At 36.0% G+C, this 17,044-nt stretch overlaps 1 pseudogene; it reads left to right on the forward strand.

Moving 5' to 3' along the window:
- Positions 1-3,736: 3,736 nt before the first annotated feature.
- LOC132644435 (serine/arginine-rich splicing factor RS41-like) lies at positions 3,737-14,106 on the forward strand (annotated as a pseudogene).
- The last annotated feature ends 2,938 nt before the right edge of the window (positions 14,107-17,044 follow it).

The following is a 17,044-nucleotide window of genomic DNA, read 5'->3' on the forward strand; positions in this document are numbered from 1 at the left end:
ATGTTTGTATTTCTTGGCACAACTTTTAAATTGCATGACCCTAAGCTGTAAAAATCTTCAGCCACTTCGTCGTCTGTGGCCTTCATGAAATACTTTTCTGTTTGTAAGAGAGAGTTACTCGTTCATAAACAAAATTCTAGATAACCTTTTCAATAAAGCCTACAACATGAAAATGAAAGTCAAATAGACTAAAAGTAGAAAGGATCTTTGTGTGTTTACCTTGAGTTCCCAAAATTTGAAGTTGAAGACTCTAAATTATTTCAAGATTTTCAAAGATAAAAGTACTTAACTCTGTCGAAAAAAAAATTAGTATCTCATGAATTTTCTCAGAATCAAGTGATATTCTAAACAAAGAATGAAAATTGTAAAACTAATACTGCAAAATTTGGAGAGAATTTTAAGTTACTCGGTGATTAAAAAAAATTCTAGATGACCTTTTCGATAAAGCCTACAACATGAAAATGAACGTCAAATCATTGAAGTAAAACTAAAAGTAGAAAGGATCTTTATGCATTTACGTTGGGTACCCAAAATTTGAAGTTGAACACTCTTAACTTATTCCAAAATATTCTACGAAAAAAGTACTTAACTATGTGGGGGGCAAAATTAGTATCCAATGAAATAATTTCAGAATCAAGTAATATACAAAACAAAGAATGAAAATTGTACAACTTAAACTCTAAATGTAGAGAGAAATTTATTGTATGTTGTAACGACGCACTCCACAGCAACCTTGGCAGGGAAGATTTTATATGATGAAGAAGCTCCAAACTAAGAGGAGTAAACAAATGTGACGTTTGGGATGGAAAACAAAAGTGAGCGTTTTATTTTATCGTCAAAAGTGACGGTTAGTGCATCTCTAAAACTTTAAAGAGCAAAATTACTCAAAATGGTGTGCCTGTCCCATTATGTAAGTTAATGAAGGCAACGTTTCATTCTTTATGTAAGGATGAAACGTTAATTAATATTTTTAATTTAAAAAAATAAAGAAGATGGCAAAAAAGATAAATGTCTTTCTAAGATTTATATATATATATATATATATATATATATATATATATATATATATATATATATATATATATGAGAGAGAGAGAAAGAGAGAGAGATTTTCGAGGGCATTTGTTTCTCTTTTTGACGTTCTTGTATATATGGAGTCAGGAGTGGATCGACATGGCCCTTCTTCAGAAATTACACGGTTTATATATGGTCAAATTTTTGCTTTTTTATGTGTATATATTATATGTTGAATCTCCTTAATACAAACGAAAAACTAAGTTCAATGTTAAAGGGAGGTTCAAATTTACATACAACATGCAGGTTCAAGTCTCACTGACAACTTTTTCTTTAATTTTTGAACCCGCTTAGCAAAATTTATGCCTCCGCCACTGCATGGAGTGCTGCGGTTTGAAAAATGCTTACAAGGAAAGATTTATAACTGATTGAGGGCTTGAAATGGTCGCGATAATCAAAAAATTATACAAAAATTGATTATTAATATAGAGACATATTTTGCCAATCTGACAAAACTTGTGAATAATTTAATAAGATAGTCCGAAAATAGTACCAACTCTTGCTAATCCATCAAAATTTGGAGTAAATAATTGAACAACATGTGCAAGTTTTGTGAAGCTACAAGAATTTGCAAACAATTTGACATGATAGATATAATGAAAATAGTACAGTACTAAGTCTTGTCAATCTATTACTCCTCCAACTTAAAAGGTTAATTAGATTTTACTTTTTTTAAAAGGGTCAAATATACCCCTCTACTTTAGCTTATTGGCTAAATTTGCCCTCTGTTAGCCAAAGTAGTCAAATATACCCCTTCCGTTACAAGTTAGGGCCAAATATACCCCTATCGTTAGCAAAGTTTTAAAAATATCCCTCATTTCTACCATATTCCCACATAAGCAAGCCTAGTCATTGGAATTGGGTGACATGGATGCCACATGGCATTTAACTTATTCTATGTGGTGCCTACGTCAATGGCCTAGAATTTTAAGAAAAATCTCTCTCTCTCTCTCTCTCTCTCTCTCTCTCTCTCTCTCTCTCTCTCTCTCTAAGAAGATAACCCAACGTTCCTCTTCCCATCCCCCAGCCCCCCGCCTACCCCCACCCTCCAACTCCGGTCAGTAACCTCCCGGAGGCCGCTCCAGGTAAGTTGTCTCTCTCCTAGGGTTTGTGATGCCCTATATCCTCCCCCCACCCCAATCTTCTTCTCCTATCTTCTTTATCTTCTCTCCTTTATTCTTTCTTACGTTCCCTGCCCCTTTTTCCTCCTATTGGGGCCTGCGAATCTAGTTCCGGAAGATTTGAGTTTACGGCATGAACAGTGTTTCAGACGTGAACATTGATTTTGGGGTGAACAGTGAATCGGCGTGAGCAGGTTCTGTCTAGCTGGAGTTGGTACCTACGTTTGCATCTCTTAATTCTTTGTTTTTTTTTATCCTTGTAGCTAATTTACATTCTTGCATTACTTATATTGTTCTTGTCGTAGTATTTAGACTTTTATCTAGATTATTGCTAAATTGTGTTTTAGTATTGATTCTTGCCTATTTGAGTAGTTTATATTTGCTTTATTGTCTTGGTAGACGATGATAGACTAGGGTCATGTTCTCGGACGGGGGTGAGGGTTGGAGGGGATAGGTGGGTTAAGGGAGTTTCTAGTCTGCGAATAGGGTCTTGGAATAATGAGACTTTATCGGGGAAGTCTATTGAACTAGTTAAGATTCTTAAGAAGAGGAGGATTAATATAGCTTATATCCAGGAGACTAAATGGGTAGGATCCAGGGCTAAAGATGTGGACGAGTGTAAGCTATGGTTCTCAGGTAGGTTAAGAGATAGGAATGGGGTAGGCATTTTAGTAGATAGTGACTTAAGAGACCAGGTGGTAAGGGTTAAGAGGGTCAATTATAGGATGATGACGATTAAGCTGGTCGTTGAAGGGTTTATTTTGCACATTATTAGTGCTTACGTGCCGCAAGCGGGCTTGGGAGAGGAGGAGAAGAGATGTTTTTGGGAGGATTTGGATGAGATGGTGGGAGGTATATCGCCAACTGAGAAGCAATTCATATGAGGAGATTTTAATGGACATATCGGGTTAATTTCGGGGGGATATGACGATGTGCCTGGAGGTTGTGATTTCGGGGACAGGAACGGAGGAAGAGTTGCACTGTTGGATTTCGCAAAAGCCTTTGGACTGGTGATAGCCAATTCGAGTTTCCCGAAAAAGGAGGAGCACTTAGTAACCTTTCGTAGTTCGGTGGCTAAGACACAAATAGACTTTTTACTCCTTAGGAAGGGCGATAAAGGTCTCTATAAAGACTGCAAGGTGATTCCGAGTGAGAGCCTAGCGACCTAGCATAAGCTCTTAGTGATGGACTTGGAGATCAAGATGAGGAAGAGAAAGAAGCTCGTGGATGACAAGCCTAGGATCAAATGGGGGAGTTTGACCATGACGAGTGCCCTAGAGATGGGGGAGAAATTGAGGGCTATGGGAGCTTGAGAGAGTAGTGGGGAAGCGACTGACATATGGGATAGGACGGCCAGTTGCATTAGGGAAGCAGCTAGAGAGGTGCTGGGGGTCTCGAAGCGTAGTCGTTGCCGGCACCGAGGGGACTGGTGGTGGAATGGAAAAGTTCAAGAGAAGGTAGAAGCAAAGAAGGTAGCGTATGCGAAGTTGGTAGACAACCAGGATAATGAGGAGAAGCGGACGAATAGGGAATTGTATAAGATGGCGAGGAAGGAGGCAAAGTTAGCGGTTACAGTGGCAAAAACAGCAGCTTTTGAACGCCTGTATGCAGAACTAGAGGACAAAGGCAGGGATAAGAAGCTATACCGACTAGCCAAGCTAGGGAGAGGAGGGCGCGTGACTTGGATCAGGTGAAGTGAATCAAGGACGAGAATGGCAGGGTACTGGTGGAGGACGCTTTCATTAGACAGAGATGGCAGTCATGCTTCCACAAATTCTTGAATGACGAAGGGGACAGAGACATTGTATTGGGAGATTTGGAGTACTCTGAGAGGTGTCGTGATTTTGGATATTGTAGGAGTATAAAGATTGAGGAAGTTAAGGGTGTTGTTCATAGGATGAGTAGGGGAAGAGCGACCGGGCCCGACGAGATTCCTAGGGAATTTCGGAAGACTGCAGGCAGGGCAGGTTTGAAGTGGTTGACTCGGTTATTTAATGTCATCTTTAAGAAGGCTAAGATGCCCGAATAATGGCGATGCAGTACAATGATTCCATTGTACAAGAACAACGACGACATTCAAAGTTGCAAGAACTACAGAGGGATCAAGCTGCTAAACCACACTATGAAAGTGTGGGAAAGAGTGGTGGAGATGGGGGTGCAGAGAGACGTGTCTATTTCAGAGAACCAGTTCGGATTCATGCCGAGGCGCTCTACTACAGAAGCTATTCATCTTGTACGGAGACTGGTGGAGCAGTATAGGGAGAGGAAGAGGGACTTACACATGGTGTTCATCGACCTAGAAAAGGAGTACGACAAAGTGCCGAGAGAGGTTCTATGGAGATGCTTGGAGGCTAGAGGTGTACCTGTAGCGTACATTAGGGCGATCAAGGACATATATGATGGGGCCAAGACCAGGGTAAGGACTATGGGTGGAGACTCAGAGCACTTCCCAGTTATGATGGGGTTGCACCAGGGATCAGCTTTTAGCCTATTTTTATTTTCCTTGGTGATGGATGGATTGACGCGGAAAATTCAAGGTGAGGTGCCATGGTGTATGTTATTCGCGGATGACATAGTCCTGATTAACGAGACTCGCAGCGGAGTTAACGCTAAGTTGGAGGTTTGGAGACAAATTCTGGAGTCTAAAGGGTTCAAGTTGAGTAGGATCAAGATAGAGTACTTAGAGTGCAAGTTCAACGATATAGTACATGAGGCTGACGTAGAAGTGAAGCTTGGCACCTAGGTCATACAGAAGATAGATAGTTTCAAGTATCTTGGGTCTATTATACAAGGAAATAGGGATATTGATGATGACGTCACACACCGTATTGGTGCAGGGTGGATGAAATGGAGGCTTACCTCCGGAGTGTTGTGCGACAAGAAGGTGCCACCAAAACTCAAAGGCAAGTTCTACAAAGTGGTGGTTAGGCCGACTATGTTGTATGGGGTGGAGTGTTGGTCAGTCAAGAAGTCTCACGTTCAGAAGATGATAGTGGCGGAAATCAGAATGCTACGATGGATATGTGGGAGCACTAGGAGCGATAGGATTAGGAATGAAGTTATCTGAGACAAGGTAGGAGTAGCCTCGGTGGAGGACAAGATGCGAAAAGCGAGGCTGAGATGGTTTGGGCATGTGATGCGGAGAGACACAAATGCCCCAGTGCGGAGGTGCGAGAGGCTGGCTATGGTCGGTTTCAGAAGAGGTAGAGGTAGGCCGAAGAAGTATTGGGGAGAGGTAATTAGACACAACATGACGCATCTTCAGCTTACTGAGGACATGACCTTAGATAGGAGGGTATGGAGGACTCAAATCAGGATAGAAGGCTAGTAGGTAGTCGCGTTTATCCTTTCTTGCGAGTAGTTGCATTGATCTTTAGTTTCTTGTCCCTTGATTTCTGCGAGTATATGTTTGAACAGAATGGTTTATCGTGGCTTATTCACTTTCGTTGTTTTCATTTTCATAATTGCTTTGAATTGTTTACCGTATCTAACCTTTCCTATGCTTTTTCTTGAGCCGAGGGTCTTCCGGAAATAGCCTCCCTACCTAAGGTAAGGATAAGGTCTGCGTATAATCTACCCTCCCCAGACCTCACATTGTAGGACTCACTGGGTATGTTGTTGTTGTATGTGGTGCCTACGTGGCAATTTTTTAAAAAACAATCTAGAAAATTATTTTTTTTTAAAATAAATCTGAAAAAAATGTTTTTTATTAAAAATCTGAAACTTTTTTGTTTTAATAAAACCTGTTTTTTTAAAATATATTCTTGAAAATTGGATATTTTAGTTAAAAAAATATGGAAAATGATTTTTTTAAAATTTGAAAAACTGTAAAGTATTTTTTAGTGATGTTCTCTTTTAGATATTCTGAAATTTAAGAGTCCTAACCAGTCCAACAAAAAATTAGGAATAACAGGCCTTATATATAAAAAAATACTTTACAGTTTTCCAGATTAAAAAAAAAAAACATTTTCTAGACTTTTTTTTGACTAAAATATCCAATTTTCGAGAATATATTTAAAAAACACGGGTTTTATTAAAACAAAAAAGTTTCAGAAAAGCCTTTTTTTTTTTTCAGATTTGTTTTAAAAAAATCAATTTTCTAGATTGTTTTAAAAAAAATTGTCACGTAGGCACCACATATAATAAGTTAAATTTCATTCACCCAATTCCAATGATTAGACTTGCTTATGTGGGAATATATTAGAAATGAGGGATATTTTTGAAACTTTGCTAACGGTAGGGGTATATTTGGCCCCAACTTGTAACGGAAGGGGTATATTTGAGTACTTTGACTAACGGAGGGTAAATTTAGCCAATAAACTAAAGTAGAGGAGTGTATTTGACCATTTTCCCTTTATTAAAACTGCTATTTTTAGTAGTTTTGATTTGAAAAGCTGGGACAAGGAGCTTTCAGCCCAGCCCAAAAAATGGATACCCATAGTTCAACGAACCAATGATGTCGTTATATCTCCCCTTCCTATTGATCTAGAGGATGTTTGAATTGATTTATTTTTATTGAAAAAATATTATTTAATATCTCAAAAAGAATTATTTGTGTATAATTACATTTGAAAGACAATTAATTCTATAGCCTTAGTGGCTGACATTTATTTCCATCCCTTGAATACCCATTGATTGGCCATTACTTCCATTACATTTCTAACGTCCAAAATTAGCCTTTGTAACAGCCATTTAATTTTCTAAACGTTAACCTTTGTAATTGATCAGTGAATAATCTTTAATGATTGTTACAATGAATGATTTTATAATGTTAGCTTCTCTCCATTTTCGTTCCATATATTATCCTCGACTTCTTCACTTTGAGATGTGCAGAAATAGTGACCAGTTCTTCCTTTTTTATGTTCTTTTGCTGGGTTTTATATCATTTAATCTTTGTTAGATTCTACCTCCTAATTTTATACTATAAGAGCTTGTTGAATTATGGGATATACCTACATCGGGTGAAATATCCTTAAGGACAGTGTCCCTGAACACCCTCAAGCTTTCAAGAATTCCTTACAAGTATTCGTGATAAGTATTTTCCGCAAGACTTTCCAACAACTTTAAGTGCTTATAAAATCTTTTTTCAACTTTTTGTGATGTTTGGGAAGGTAAAAAGTATTTTTAAGCGCACACAGACTAATACTCCCTCTGTCTCAAAATATTTGTCGTCCTTACTAAAAATACTTGTCTCAAAATATTTGTCGTTTTATTTACCCAAGATAAAATTAAGTAGTTTTTCCCATTTTACCCTTGTATTAATTACATCGATGGGCTGATTTTGTGAGTTCACATACCAACATTTAAGATTTTTCATCATTAATGGAGTAAATATTTATTGAAGAGAGAGAACATAATAGAAATATGTTTAAGGGTAAAATAGTCAAAACGTACCCTTATAAATGCTATATTAATGGGCGTGTAAATGAAAAATGTGACAAATATTTTGAGACGGAGGGAGTAAAAGTTGAGTATTCCCAAATTATGACTTTTAAAGCTATTGTTAAAAAGTCAATCCAAACCCCCTCCTAGTATCTTGTCATTTTTTGGGGTCCGTTGCTTTGTCTGCGAAAGAAACTTCGAAAGGTATGATTTTTCGAATCCCTCCTCTCGATATATTGGGATTCTGCAGAATAATTTAGTAGGCGTTTCGCCATAGAAACCAAAAGCTTTTTCACTTTTTTTTTGGAATTTTGGAGTTGGAGCTGAAGTTGTGTTTGGCCATAGTTTTTGCTAATAGTATTTTTTTTTGTTGGTATGTACTTTTTTGACAAGGTTTTGGTTGTAAAAAAGGTGATAAAAGCGAAAAACAATTTTTTTTTTTTTTTTTTGAAAAAGGTGAAAAAAAAACGGAAAAAAGTGAATAATTCTTATGGCCAAACGGTCCTTAGTTATATCTGTTTTCTTATTATTTTCTCTTTATTCTTATCTATTTTCAGATGATTATTTTCGCATGAGTTGGGTATCTCGTCTTTGGTTTGTTGTTCTAGCTAGTTACTAATATCATTGTTGATGTGTAGTTGTAACTATATTTTTTGAACGTTTGTTGAGAATTCTTGGTGATTTTTCCGTTTTTCTCTATACTTCAATGCTTCTTAATGTAAAGGATCTTCCAGGCTGAAATATTTTAGACGTCGCAAAACAAGAAGTGGTAGAAAGGGAGTATAAAAAAAGTGATTATTAGAAAATTGTTATGAAACTATATATAATTGCAAATATGTAAGAGAAACAAATCAATAACTTTGTAGAGAGGAGGGGGAGATTATATTATCATCTTTTTTTGGTGTTACAAATGAGAAGGCAAAACTCCTTATTTATAGAAGAAGTTTGCTCCTCAACCTACAATATACAACTTGTACAAGTTGCTCTACAACTTGGACACAACTTGGTACAACTAAGATACAACTTGCAAGTGCAAGTTGTATTTATCACTTTAAGTCAAGTGGTGCAATATACACTTCTAGTTGTATAATCATTAATAATACATCCAAATTACAACTTCACAAATGGTTTATAACGCTCCCCCTTTGGTGTTTATTAATAGATAATCGTTAAAACATTACTAGGAAAAACCCAGTGAGAAAAATCCTTGAGAAGGAAAAAGAGTACACATATCTGGTAATACGCATTTCCAGCTGCCTCATTAAAAAACTTACTAGAAAAATCCAGTGGGACAAAACTAAGTAAGGGAAAAAGAGTGCAGCGCGTATTTTACTCCCCCTGATTAAAGCATTGCTTGATCCTTGACGATGATGTACTGCGATCTTGAATATCAACTTATTGTATGTTGAGGTTGGCAGTACCTTTATGATCAAATCTGTCAAATCATCATTTGAATGAACTGGTCGATCACGTATGCCACCATCTCTTGATAGAGTTGCATCGTTGTCATGTAATATTGTTGGAACCACATCAAGACCATACCTGACTTGCTTTTATAAACTGTTGTTATCTTGTCATGTGGAACATGGTATGACAGTAACCCTTTATGGGCATAAATAACATGTTTGGATCAAACATTTATGTTGATCATATGAACACCATGTATATTCAAAAGCTTGACAATATGTATTAGGATAAAGACATTCATGTTGGGGCTTTCATTTGCAAGATGCAATTGATCTTACTCCAATATCTCCATGTAGGAAAAAAGCTATATCATGTCCATAGTTATAGCAAGATATTTAAATGCATCAATTGCATAAAGATATGATACTTCAGGACCAATTTAATTTTCTCAGTTCTTTTAGCAAATAATCTACTGCTTTTAGAAACTCTTCAAGAGCTCCAATAATATTCAAGTCATCAACTTGCACAATAATATAAAAGAATCTGATTATCATATAGAGAAATGGGTAAACAAGGTCATATTTGTACCCTTCGTCAATAAATATTCATTAAGACGATTTCAGTACATCAACCTTGATTCATTTAATTCATTTAAGGATTATAAACAAGTTTCCCTAGAATTTATATATGCTTCAGGCATTATGAATCCTTCAGAAATTTTTATATAAACTTTATGAAGCAAGCCATATAGGCTGTAACAACTTCCATCACTATAAATTATGACATCTTCTGATGTCTGGACTACAGGTCCAATCGCCTACCAAGATGCATCATTTCACTTGGTAATTATTTCTACGTCAAACTTGCTTTAAGAGACGTAAAATTCAAATCCTCACAATCTTATACAATATTGCACGCCATATTGTATCAAAGATATCGTCGACGAGATATCATTTGTATCGGTTCTCAATTCGACATAACTTACTGAGATCTCATCACTTCATTATTTTCAGGTACCTGAACCTCCCATAAGGTTTCATGAAGTATTATGCCGTAGGCTCTTCAAGAGCACATTGCCTCCTTATTATGATTATTTGATCATCCCCTTTTCAAGGATTATTACATTTGAAATCGATTGGTCTACCATGTTTCATGCATGCTGTAGACTCTGTTCTTCAGGTACATTAGGAGCATTTTGCAAGATGAAATAAACAAATTTTAGGCTGAACTGTTTGGCTCAAGCAATTGTGTGATTGATTGTTCCAAAACGGTACTGGTTTTTTGTGGATTATAGTGGCAGAACAATCAAAACTCCAAGCCGAACTTCGATGAACTCACCACGTCAATCTAGGGAACCCTCGCTCTCAGCGACCTTTATGAATGAGAAGGAATTAAATGGGCGTAACTCACCCGTACTCAAAGGGATAGATAGGGAAATGCTTAAAATTGTACAAAGGGAAGACCTGAACAAAAGCTGTAGGGAATTTAAGTGTCTTCTTGCAGAATGTGCTGAATTTTATGTGGAGAAATTATTGATAAACAATTCATTTCAGCCCATTCCGTAAGAAGAAATCAGATCATTTTGACTTGATTAGATTCTAAAACCAAATATTGTTAAAAATATTTTCCCTGATTGATGATATGAATGGCTGTCAATAGTCAAGAAAGGCAAACCATTTTCTGTGCTAGTCTTTACATATTCTTTCTTTGCCCTACAATACACATTTTCTCTCTACCATTAGCCAATCAATTAATTACAAAATCTAGTTAATCAATTCTGACCGAATTCTCAAGAATCCCAAAGTATCCTCTCCAGTTCAAAGATTTCTGATATTGGAATAAGCTATATTCTTCTTTTTCAATAGATGTTTTAGCAAATTGAATTTCCTAGATACTTGCTCAAGGGATAGATAATAGGGAAAAACACTAGGTATTCTTCTCATCTACCTAAGCTTTGGTGGCAGAGCTACCTGGTACCTGTACTAGTGGGATGTAGCAGGTACTAGTCGCGGTGCGCTCATGGGCACCACTATCATAAAAAAAAGTGCTTGTTCTTAGAAACCAAATGCAACGAGACAAGAAAAAAGCTTTTAGAGAGATATTCTTGAAAGTGTTAGTGTTTGATATCTTGATAGTTTGAAGAATGGTCTAGTCCATGTACAACACTTAAGACTGACAGGTAGTCCTATTAGCTTTATCGAGTTGAACTCTGTTGAAGTGATGAATGCGTAAGTCCGCTGAGCTTGCTTCTAGAAAGGGATAAGGAAAGACCACATGTGAAATGTCATGGATTACAGAAATTAAAAAAATAAAGCTCTCTGTCTTCTTTTCATGATCTTTGTCTCGAAATTTGCTGTTAAAGGAACTATGTATGGCTATCCGTATATCTCACGAAGTTGTCTTACACTATCTTTTTCTCTGAAGGGCAAAAATTACCCAACACAAGGGCCATATTTTGTGGCAATCTGGAGTTTGACTCCCTTCAGTCATATATTGAGCGGCTTTTCAGAAGATATGGGAAGGTTGATAGGGTGGATATGAAATCTGGTTTACCTACCATTTTCTTGTTTGTTTTCTGGTTAATTTTTGAAAGAAAGTTAGCTCTTAGAGATAGAAGGCTAAAGGGTCAAGGTAAACTGTGTGTTTACATTTGTTTCCAGGATACCTATTATGTTCGACGAAGGACTAGCCCACGATTATGTAGAGAAGTTCTTGGCTAATTTTTAAATGAATCTATTCTTTTCTTTAAATAGTTTCTGCTTATGTGTATGTATTTTTTCCATGGAGGTTCAAGTTTTTGGTATTTGTTCTGATAGATGACTTTATGATTATTGAATTGCATCTTCATAAAAGTTAGTAGATGTTATCTTTCTTTCTTTTTTTTTTTTTTTTTCTTTTTTTTTTTTTTTTGGATGAAAAAAGTCAGCCGTTATCTTCTTTCTGCTTGTTGGAAAACGTTCTCTCTAAATTGTTTTATCTAGTGAAAATTCAAGTTATTGTGTAGTTGAACTCCCAAACTCAATAATTTCTTTGGCGCAGGATACTTGGGAATTCCTACATACAATGCTACATACGCCTCTGATGCTGATGATGCAATTAGAAGACTCGACAGGATAGAGTTCGGTAGAAAGGGACGCAGACTTCGTGTAGAATGGTCCAAGGTATGATGTTGAATCGCGAAGTTGCAGCGCCATGACAGATAATATTTACAGCACGTTTGGTGTGGATATATGGCACTTTCTGTTGATCTTATATGCAGAACTGACCTAACTAAGATGGTGTTACAGCAGGATCATGGTAGTAGGAGGCCTGAAATTTCCAGAAAACCTGCTGTGAATACTAGACCTTCAAAGACTTTATTTGTCATCAACTTCGATCCAGTTCACACTATAGAGAGGTATTTTGAACCATATGGTAGAATATCAAATGTTCGAATCAGAAGGAATTTCACGTTTGTTTAGTATGAGTCAGAGGATGATGCTAGCAGAGCATTAGAAGCAACAAACATGAGGTTAGCAGTTTAGAAGGACCTTTGATGAGTATTTTACTTTGCTTGCTTGTTGCTAGAATCATACATATCATTGTTACTGGAATATTTGACTACTCTTGCTAAGCGAGTACTCCATTTCACCTTATCAGGAATAGTTAACCTCTCTGAAATAGTCAGGGAAATGACTGTGTAGAATGTAGGCACAAACTGTTGAAGGGTCATTTTTACTTCATCAGTTCATTGTGATGATGTTAGTTATTTCTGGAGATAAATTGCAGGTATTCGTTTCCATCTGGGGAGATATATTGAAACAGTAGACAACTTTACAAAAAAGTTTAAATTCAGTAGACAAGCAGCTCATCTCTTTTCTATTTTTCTGGTTCTCTTTCCTCCTCACTGCCCGCTTTCTTCCCACTCTTGTTTTTTTTTATTATTAAGGTAGTGTCTGAATTAGCTTGTGCGTACCTTGACTATTCTCACTACCTGTTGTTTCTTGTACTTTGATTATTGTATGACTTTGTTGTAGTTACTGTTTCCTTTTCAGTCAGTTATTTCTTTTCCCGAACTGCTTTCATTTGCTTGCCTTGAGCCGAGGGTCTAACGGAAATAGCCTCTCTACTTCACAAAATAGGAGTAAGGTCTGCGCACACTCTACCCTCCCAGACCCACTTGTGGGACTACACTGGTATGTTGTTGTTGTTGTTGTTATACCTCTAGGATTCAATCGGGTGCTTGGATTCCTCCGCAAGTACTAGTATCGGATAACTTTATCCACCAAGGCTCAGGCAAATGTGAAAAATCGCCCGACTCTTGTCTTTGTGAAGATTTGAACTCTGGTCTCTCACGGTCTCCCACTTCACTGCTATTGGGCAACACCCTTGGTTATTTAAGAAAAAGCCATTACAGCATTTCTCTTTTTTGTGGGTGCTGCAGTTTTACATTATACTTCCTTTCTAATGACTCAAATTGTATTCTCTTATTTTACTCATTTGGGGTTTTGGATTAAATTTGGCAGCAAGTTCATGGATCGAGTTATTTCTGTAGAATTTGCAATTCGAGACAACGATGAGAGGAGAAATGTTCGCAGTCCTGACAAAAGAGGTCGTGACATGTCACCTGACAGAAGAGGTTATGACCGTCGGCGTTCACCTAGCCCATATAGAAAGGATAGGGGTAGTCCTGACGATGGGCATGGAGCACCTCTAAACTCAAGGTTTCACCCCCACCCAATAGGACATGTAGATGGGATGGGTTTACTCAAGCTGTATCCATGTCCAAAATTTTCATTTATGCTAATCTTGTTATAATCTTTACCAATGCAATCGTTCACCACCGCCACATGAGAGGTCTCGATCTTGAGAAGAAAACTTTCAAGCAAGATTTCATCAAAAAGAAAAAAACACCTTCCATGCAAGAAGTATCAGAAGGTGTTTATGTTTTGCTGTAGATTACATCGTCGTCTGGAAGTTTTAGCTTTAACCTTAGGTAGTCAACCTGCAGTTTAAACTTTAATTTGATGTTTATTTCCATAGTGAGTATGTTGTGTGCACCAATATTGAAAATACTACTCATTATTGCATTAGCGGAGTGTGTTTGGCAAAAGAAGAATGCTCTAAAAACGCCTTAATTCTATTTTTTCTGCTCTTTAAGCCATGTGCTGATTGTGAACGTGGGTGCCCATGTTTGGTAATCTTGCACACATAAGAGTCTCACATCGAATAGTGGAGGAAGGAAGTTTCAGTAGGTTTACAGTCCTAAAAATATGATATTCTTTAAACATTAGAATTAAGTGGAGGTGTTAATGCACGCACTAATGAAATAGAGTCGAATTAAGTGGAGTAACTGTACAATGTATTGTCTTAACTCACTGGACCCGTACAAATTCATGTACGCACTAATAATATGGACTTAAATATGGTGGAAAGATTTGATCAAATTTGTGTTTGAGTAGTTGATTAGTGTAATGTAATGGAGTCCGGAACCAAAATGACTCCAAAAAAACACCGTGAACCAAAATATCCCAAGAAAAAGAATTAGTAGCAAAGTACTTTTAATGCAGTAAAATACTTCATTATTGGACTTAATCGTAACGGCTCAGTTAAGTCCAATAACGCAGTATTTTACTGCGTTATTCTGGGTGTCCTTTTTTTTTTTTTGTTGTTGTTGTTGTTTCACACTTTTTCCGTACTTTGGGCTAGGGGTGGACATGGTATGGTAGATACCGATTACCATACCAAAATCGAAATTTTTTATACCGCGATTTCGGTATTATAGTATTTGGTATGCATTTTTAAAAAGTTTGGTATTCGATACGGTATTCGGTATTCATAACAAAAATACTGAAATACCAAATACCATGCCGAAGTATATAATTACATATACAATTCATATATCTTACTATTATAATACTAACAAATATATAAACTAGTGTTATTAGAAAATTAAGTGTTTAAGTGTTGGAACTTTGACTACCCTATCTTGATTTAAATGTCTTTTTTGTGTAATTGATTTACGAAGGGAATTGCTTGTACTTTCTTTTGAATATTTTTACATGTGTAAGGTGTTTAGTACATAATAATTGAGACATTTCGTAAGTAGTGGAAGTCATAATTCTCCACGATATGAGTATTTATAAGTCGAAGTCGATCAAACTATGGTATCGATTTACCGTACCGTAAAAATACCGAAACCGAATTTTAAAATACCGAACCATACCGAATTAATTTGGTACGGTAATGGCATAGTATTTTTAGAAATCGAAATTACCGTCCCGAAGTATCATACCATACCATGCCCACCCCTACTTTGGGCATAGATCAAGATTCTGGAACTTAAATATTTTATATAGAACCCTACTTATTTTTGTGTGATTAATAAGGTAGGCTCAATACATCAAGGATAAACAAAACTTCGGATCGTCGTTTTAGTGGTTGAAAAGTGCTTGAATTCCATTTTTATTTGAAGACTTGTTGTCATTAGCTTAAAGTTTTTTATTTTTAGGGTCTAGTTTAAGTGCGTTATTTTTTAATGCGTAACTTTATTTCGAATATGTTGCGATCTTTTTAAACTAGGATTATTTATTATTAAGAAATAGATAGACAAAAAATATACTTAATATTTACTAAAACATGCACCATGCACTCAACCAAGGCATGGTTGAAAAGTGCTCGATTATTAGTGATGTTTGATGTGGCATGAACTTAAGTAGTTATATAAATTGATAAGATAAAATTATCAAAGAATGAGTATAGGGAGAAAAAGTAGTTGTAAATTGGTGAAACTTTAAATGGTCATAACTTTGCGCTTGGACATCCGATTTAGGCCCTTTTTTTTGGATATTTTTTGGAGATCTAGCCGTGCAAACGTCGCAAGGCGGTTTGGCCAGTCCAATTTTTAGAAAACCCTCTTTTTTCCCATTCAATTTGAATTTTGCCCCAAATTGGTGCACAATTTTCATTCATCTTTAGTAAAAATCGAGTGATAAAAAATATATTTGAAGATGCTAATCCCGTAGTAATGATGTTTTAAATGTCAATTTCAAGGATCGAAATTCAATTTATGAAAACAAGTTAGATGGCATTAGTGAACTTTATAAATAATAAAAAATGTCTACATTGTCACTTTCACAAACTTGGCTCAGTGATTTAGCCATCTCTTTTTTACTTCTTTTTTATCCCAACCATCAGGAATCAAACCCAGGCGGGTGCATGTTTTAGTAAATATTAAGTATATTTTGTGTATCTATTTTGTAATAATAAATCTTATTTTAAAAAGATCGCAACATATTCAAAATAAAGTTACACTTATCACAAGTCTTGTGATATATATGATACACATAGAAATGAACATCTTTGAGCAAGGAATCCCTAGTTGAATGATTCCCGATCAATACAATACATTAAAAAATAACACACTTAAGGAATACTTAGTGTTTTTTTTTCATACTTTGACCAACAATTAGTCATGTGTCAAGCCTATGAAATGTTAATATTTTATATAGAACTTAATAATTTTTTTTGCACACTATATTGAAGGCTCAATGCATCAAGCATACGTAAACGTTCGGATTGTCGTTTTAGGGGTTGAAAAGGTACGCGAAGTAAGTTTTATTTGAAAACTTTAGGTTTAAGTGTTTTATTTTTTAAGGGTTTGATTTAAGCGTGTTATTTCTTAATCAATACATAACCTTATTTTGAATATAAATCTAATTCAATTAGATAAAAACGTATTTAATATGATGATACACAATAGATTTCAACGTAAAAATCCCGAGGTAATGTAGCTGTGAATGTCAATTTTACTTTTGTGGTTTCAATTTTCGAAAATAAACCTGACTAATTTTTTCGACATATAAAGTTGACTAAAATAACCTTACAATAATAGAACACTTAAACCTAAAGTTTTCAAACAAAACTTACTTCGGGCACCTTTTCAACCCCTAAAACGACGATCCGAACGTCTATGTATCCTTGACGTATTGAGCCTACATCATTGTACGCAGAAAAAAATATCAGGTTCTATATAAAATATTGACGTTTCGGAGTGTTGACACACGACTAATAGTTGGTCA

This window comes from Lycium barbarum, chromosome 6 (assembly GCF_019175385.1).
Source record: "Lycium barbarum isolate Lr01 chromosome 6, ASM1917538v2, whole genome shotgun sequence".
Taxonomy (NCBI): Eukaryota; Viridiplantae; Streptophyta; class Magnoliopsida; order Solanales; family Solanaceae; genus Lycium; species Lycium barbarum.